This window comes from Triticum aestivum, chromosome 5A (genome assembly GCF_018294505.1).
Source record: "Triticum aestivum cultivar Chinese Spring chromosome 5A, IWGSC CS RefSeq v2.1, whole genome shotgun sequence".
Taxonomy (NCBI): Eukaryota; Viridiplantae; Streptophyta; class Magnoliopsida; order Poales; family Poaceae; genus Triticum; species Triticum aestivum.
In genome coordinates, this window is record NC_057806.1 from 19,019,104 (window position 1) to 19,025,858 (window position 6,755).

General features: G+C 38.0%; 1 long non-coding RNA gene across 1 annotated transcript; it reads right to left on the reverse strand.

Annotated features, from left to right (window-relative positions):
* Nucleotides 1-5,225: 5,225 nt before the first annotated feature.
* Nucleotides 5,226-6,538, reverse strand: LOC123106373 (uncharacterized). Its single transcript, XR_006451309.1, has 3 exons — nucleotides 6,408-6,538; nucleotides 6,177-6,328; nucleotides 5,226-5,625 (listed from the first exon to the last, which is right to left on the reverse strand). It is a non-coding gene; the product is annotated as an uncharacterized lncRNA (long non-coding RNA).
* Nucleotides 6,539-6,755: the final 217 nt, after the last annotated feature.

A 6,755-nucleotide genomic window follows, 5' to 3' on the forward strand; every position in this document is an offset into this window, starting at 1 on the left:
AAGAAACAATGAATTTGTTGGTCTTCATGAACGCAATGATGAGCCAGGTAAATTCTCAAAGGAAGAGCTACAAGCAAAATTGGATAAGGTTAGACCTGGGCGACAAGAAGAAAGCAGGAAAAGAAAGCGTTCTGACTTGGGCAGCAAGAAGGCTCATGTGCCAATTTGGAGTCGGAGGGTTTGTTTGTGGGATTTGGATTATTGGGATAAATTGAAGCTGAGACATAATCTTGATGTCATGCATATCGAGAAAAACATTTGTGAAAACCTCATTGGGACAATTCTCAACATGGAGGGGAAGACGAAGGACACACTTAATTCTAGGCTTGATCTCCAAGATTTGAAAATTAAAGAGGAGTTGCATTTGAGGAAAGATGGAAACTCATATGAGATGCCTCGGGCCCGGTATACCTTGTCTAAAGAACAAGTGGTTGCATTTTGTCAATTTTTACGGGAGTTAAAGTTTCCAGATGGGTTTGCTTCCAACATATCCAGATGTACAAGTGCTGATGGAACCAAGGTCCAAGGCCTAAAAACACATGATTGTCACATTCTTTTGCAAAGAATCTTACCTGCTAGCATGAGAGGATTTCTGGATAGTGATATATATGAAGCAATAGCTGTGGGCAAGTTTTTCAGGGAGCTGTGTAGCAAAACTCTTAACAGGCATGTGTTGGCTAAAATGAAGAAAGAAATCCCTATAATTTTGTGCAAGCTTGAGAAAATTTTCCCTCGTGCTTTCTTTGATGTGATGGTGCACCTTGCCGTACATTTACCCGAAGAGGCATTACTCCGAGGTCCCGTACAATATGGGTGGATGTACCCAGTTGAAAGGAGGTTGTATACTTTAAAGAGGTATGTGAGGAATAGGGCAAGACCAGAAGGTTCAATTGCTGAGGCATATATTGCCGATGAATGCCTGATATTTTGCTCCAAGTACATGGATGATTTCGAAACCATATCTTATCAGAAACCAAGAAATGTAGGTTATTCAGATGAAGAAGCCTATGGTGGTGACGTTTTTGGACATGGAGTAAATTTTACTTCAGGATATGAATATCAATATGTATATGACAAAAAAGAATTTGATCAAATGATGTGGTATGTGTTGAACAATTGTGGTCAAGCTCAGAAATATATCGAGTATGTTCCCACTTCTGAACTTGCGTATGTTGCATTTTTGTGGTACACATGTATTCTATTGACTAATATGTTTTATCCTATTTTACAGAATGTTCAGAGATGAGTTAAAAAGAAAACGGGTGCCAAACATTGATAAAGAGCTTCAGAAAGAATTCTAGACATGGTTCAAGAACTATGTTAGTTTTCATTCACATCTAGTTATAATATTTGGTTGTTAGACTTCACTACAGTTTCTAATGTATGAATTTGTGTGTTGTAGATCATGAGGTTGCGGGATGAACACAGCGAAGAAATAGATGAAGATCTCTTTTCCTTGGCATGTGAACCAGATCGGAGAGTCAGAAAATACTCATCATGCATAGTGAATGGTATTAGATATAGCACTGTTGACCGTGATAGCAACAAGAAAACACAGAACAGTGGAGTCATGGCCGAAGGTGAACATGCCAGTAAGGTCATTGATTTTTATGGAACCTTGAAAGAGATCATCCAGTTGGACTATAACTCCAACGATAACTTGGACGGCAGGTCAGTTATTTTGTTTAAATGTGACTGGTTTAAACTTGATGGAAAGAAGAAGGAGCTAAAAAAAGACCGGTTTTTCAAAAGCATCAATGTTGAAAGTTTATGGTACAAGGATGATTCTCTTATTCTGGCTACTCAGGCAAGAAAAATCTTTTATTTGCCAGACACAAAGTATGGGAAAATTGGCAAGTTGTGCAAACATTTGACCATAGGCATCTCTTTAATATTAGTGAAACTGAGGGTGCACCTTTTACTGGTCCTGCATATCAAGAGGAGGAGTGTTGTGATGAGGAGGGTACGAGAACGTCGGTTTCTAAACATACATCTGAGAAGCCTTTGCATAGAGACAATGAGCAAGGCATTATTTTTGAAGCTGATGTAATTGCACGCTTGATGAAAGAAAAGAACACAGAAGTGTATGAAGGTGGCAATGAAGATGAAGATGATACAGGAATGGAGTATTGCAGCGAAGACGAAGGAGGCGGCATGATGGATGTTGACAGCGATGATGAGTAGATGATTTACGTTGATTTTGTGTCAGATTTTGTGCACTTCCGTTTTTATCGAAAGATGTTGTGTCACTTTTGTTTTACTGAAAGATTTTGTGTCAGATTTTGTGCACTTCCATTTTTATCGAAAGATGTTGTGTCACTTTTGTTTTACTGAAAGATGTTGTGTCACTTTGCAAACCCTGCATGATGTGGATGTTGTTATCTAAATGTTTCTGTTGGGAGAATTTTTTCTGTGTATATTTGAATCCCTTATGTGGTTTCTTCAGTGCATACAGTATGTGTATCTGAATGTGTGTTGTGCATATCTGAATGTGTGTTGTGCTGAACTACAGCAACGCACCAAGTCAGAGACCTTGTCTGGTTAGGCGCGCGAGCAGCCGAGAGCAACGCACCAAGTAATTAATATGTCTGTTGACCCAGTATGGGCAACATACGAACTGTGGCTCATTGGCAACAGGCTGTTTCTCCCACTCGGAAGGCCAGGGATCGAATCCTGCAACCAACGTTTTTCCTCACTCATTTTTCTCACCCACCTCATCCTCGTGTATGTCTTCATGGGCCGGCCCGCGGGGCGTGGCATCCCTGTTTTTTTTTCATTTCGTTTTTTTGTCTTTTCTTTTCTTATTTCTGTTTTTTATTTTTTTTGAATTAATTCGAGATTGAAAATTTTTAAATAGTTGCGACTTTTCAAAAAATGGTCGAGAAATCATAAAATGTCTACTGATTTTAAAAATGTTCGAAAAAACATAAAATTTTCATGGTTTCAAAAAATGTCGGTAATTTTACAAAAAAATTGGCAAATTATAAAAAAAATTACAATTTGGAAAACAATTGTTGGGAAATAAAACCATGTTCCTGATTTTGAAAAAATAATCATGTATACAAAACATATTCATGAATCTAAAAAAATATCCATGAAATTTTTGAAAATTCTCAAAAAAATAACTTTTCTGTGAATTTCAATTTTTTCCTAATTTAAAAAAAACATCGATTCAAAAAAAATGTCAATTAAAAAAACTTTTCACTGTTTCAAAAGTCTTTTATGTCTAGGTTTTGATCATTTTTTGAAAGTCATGCAAGGTGTCGTCACACCAATCCGAAGTGCCAAGGCGTGATCAAGCGATTCTCGTCTTCTTTTTCGATGTGGGCCATAGTAGCCAACGATACACACCAATCCTAATTATCTTCATATCTACACAAGCATCTTTGGACAATCAAATATTTCCTAATTAATCTCAACTATTTTTAGTTTTGAATGGCACAAACCGCACAGATTTGAACAAATTAAAGATCACGAGATGAACTAAAGTAGTAGGGATTAATTGTGCACCTATGCAGCCATGGAGGATCTCGTTTAATCCTCTTTCTAGTTTCTGATTGGAAACTGGAGGAAATTCGCCCGGGCGGCGATAGGTGGAGACTCGAGCATAGAACGGGTAGAAGGATCTCCTCGTGTTGTTGCCGCTCATCTGCGCGTCCGGTCTGCCGGCAAGTGGCTGCCTGTCCTGGCGTCCCCTTCCCTTCTGCCCTTCTCGATGACGGCGCGATGGAGACTCGGATAGATCAGCAGGCCCCTTGCCGCTGCATGCTTCGGTTTAGATCAAAAAGCGGTTAAACGAAGAGGTTAGCGATTGTGTTTTTAGAAACAGGAGGTTAGCAATATCTGCGTGACTACGTGCGTTATGGAAGCCAAAAAAAATCAGCGATCAACTCATCCACATCAAGGTACCACAGCGGGTGACACAGCGACAACCACCTCTCCATACTACAGCCTTCAAGTGTTGGGACACCCCAGTATCCTCACCACCTTTTTGTGTTCCTCCTAAGTATGCAAGGTGTCGTCACACCATTCTAAAGTGCCAAGGCATAATCAAGTCGATTCTCATCTTCTTTTTCGACACGGGCCATAGGAGTCGACGATCCAAGATTGTACATGTCTCCTTTTGTGTGGTGAGGATGCCGGTGTCATGGCGATCGATTTGAGAAGGCGTGTCGGTAACTAACTTCATTGGAGTTGGCTAATAAATAGCATGTAAAGAAACATATGCTTTACCAATTCTAGTAACAAATAAAATGCTTATGCTATATATATATATATATATATATATATATATATATATATATATATATATATATATATATATATATCCTCTTTTGTACTCCCAAGAGTACATACTCCCACCTCTTAACCGACACTTCAGTTTGGATATTCCTAATCGTGAGAAACAAACAGCCAGAGAAGATTAAAGAGAACTGATGCATGCAACGACCACACACATGCATGCGTTTAGTCGATCCTAAAATTAAGGGATTCAGTACCAGATGCCTAATCCGTCCATGTGCATGCACCGTTCAAAAAAAAAAAGAATCCATAGTTTTTTTATGTCACCACAAGAAAAAAGGGGTATATAATGTTTTTATTGAGTATATTTTACTTTTATCCAAATGAGTGTGTACTGTCCTTTTTTATTGAGTATATACTGTTTTTCTTTTGCATGTACAGTATATACTGCTTGGTTTCATAACATGCATATACTGTTTTTTTTCATTTAGAATGAGTAGGTATTAATTGCTTGTGATCAAAAGAGAGGCATGTACTGGTTTTATTGAGTATATACTACTTTTATACAAATGAGCGTGTACTGTCTTTTTTATCAGTATATACTGCTTTCTTGGGCGGGGGTAGAGTATATACTACTTGGTTTCGTAATAGGCATATACTGGGATTTTTTTTTCCTTCGGAAGGACCTTGTACTACTAGTACTTCATCGCCAAAAACTGAAGAAGTATATACTACTTGGCAACTTTATCCATGTATGTTAATCTAATGGGCATATGCTACTTCCAAAACGAATGAGTATACTACAATTTGATCGAAAATAAAGGACTGGTCAGTTTTTAAGACCGGTTGAGGATGCATACTACTTTGTAAAATAATTGTGTATATTAACCTCTTTTATTTTGCTAAGAGTGTATATTTACTTAGCAAACAGAGGATGGTCAATTAGTAGTATATATGCTACGTATTTTTCCAAGCAAGGAGAATACAAAATGGAATTTCTCTGATATACCTCAAAAGGAAGTATCCATATTTTTTGAACTGAACAAAGGGTATCACAGTACTTTTCACTCTGTGTGTTATATACATGTAAACAGAAGTCACTGCTTCTTCAGAGATCTGTCAAGTTTTGGTCAAGTGGCACCATGGTTAACAAGATACTAGATACATTGGTACATCATGTACAGAAATTTGCATCTTGATACATGTACACTGACTAAGCAAACTGGACCATGCAGCTACTTTATTTACGTCTTCAAAAAGGGTTAATGCTAAAAAACTAAAGAAGAAGAAGAAGAAGAAGAAGAAGAAGAAAGAAGTATATCTTCCAGCAAGCTTCAGATAACACCACATGTACTTCTGGAAGTGCTCCTCAGTCAAACAAATCTACAAGTTTTACATACATGGACATTCAATAGAAAACAATTAGCAACATAAATTTGACTTGATTCAAGAAACATTGTACAATTGTACGTACCTAATTTCTAGCTATATATACAAAAAATTCTAAACTGGGTACTAAGAGAAAAGAAACAAAAAAAAGAGCTTAAAAAATTGTTTACACCAGCAACTGTAAGTAATCTGATCTTCAGACTTTGTTAAGGTGTTTAAGGATAAAAAAATAATTAGGTAGATTGGGTGAGACAAGGTGCTTCTCATCTGGTTCTACAATCAGTTTGGGCAGTGGCTGTGATAATATGCTCAATATACTGACGAACATACTCACTTGATTTAGTAGAATTTGCACTAACGGGATGATGAATGGGTCACATATCCTGACGAAACTGAGATGAATATACCCGTTATTTGGTGTCGCTAATACATTGACTACTCCATTATTAGAAGAAAAAAAATGCAACCAATTCGTACCAGATCTATAATGGTTTACACACTGTTGACTCAAAGAAATATTTAGAAGGAGAGCGGCTAGATCTAACCAGTGATTGCTGGACTCCAAAGTTGCTTGCGGTTGGAGAACTTGCAGTACACTTTTACGTCCACCAGTAAGAACTGGGTTCCATCCATTGTTCTCATGGATGGCATTCGGTTGTTGGAACGCGGAAGGCAATGATCGCCGGATTCCAGCCACCTACAAACCAGCAGAAAAAGAGAGTTGATTGCCTTGTCGATCTGGTTTCACACATCAGAGTCACGCGCTGGAAACAAACCTGGTCAGTCAGGGCATTGTTGGCCGGTGAGAAGACGAGCTCCTTCTCCACGAGGCCGATGTAGTTCCAGCCGTGCGAGTCGCCGCCGCCGCCGCATAACGCTAATGAGATGGGAGGGGAGATGGATAAGCGCAACGCATATAAAAGCGCCCAAAAAGTCGGACCAATGATCTCTGTTTGTTTTAGATGGATTTTTTCACTATTATTTCTTTAACTAAAAGCTAAATCGGACCAGTGAAACCAGCCACCTACACGTAGTAAGGAGTATGTACTCCTAAGAGTACCAACCCATTTTCCTATATATATATATATATATATATATATATATATATATATATATATATATAT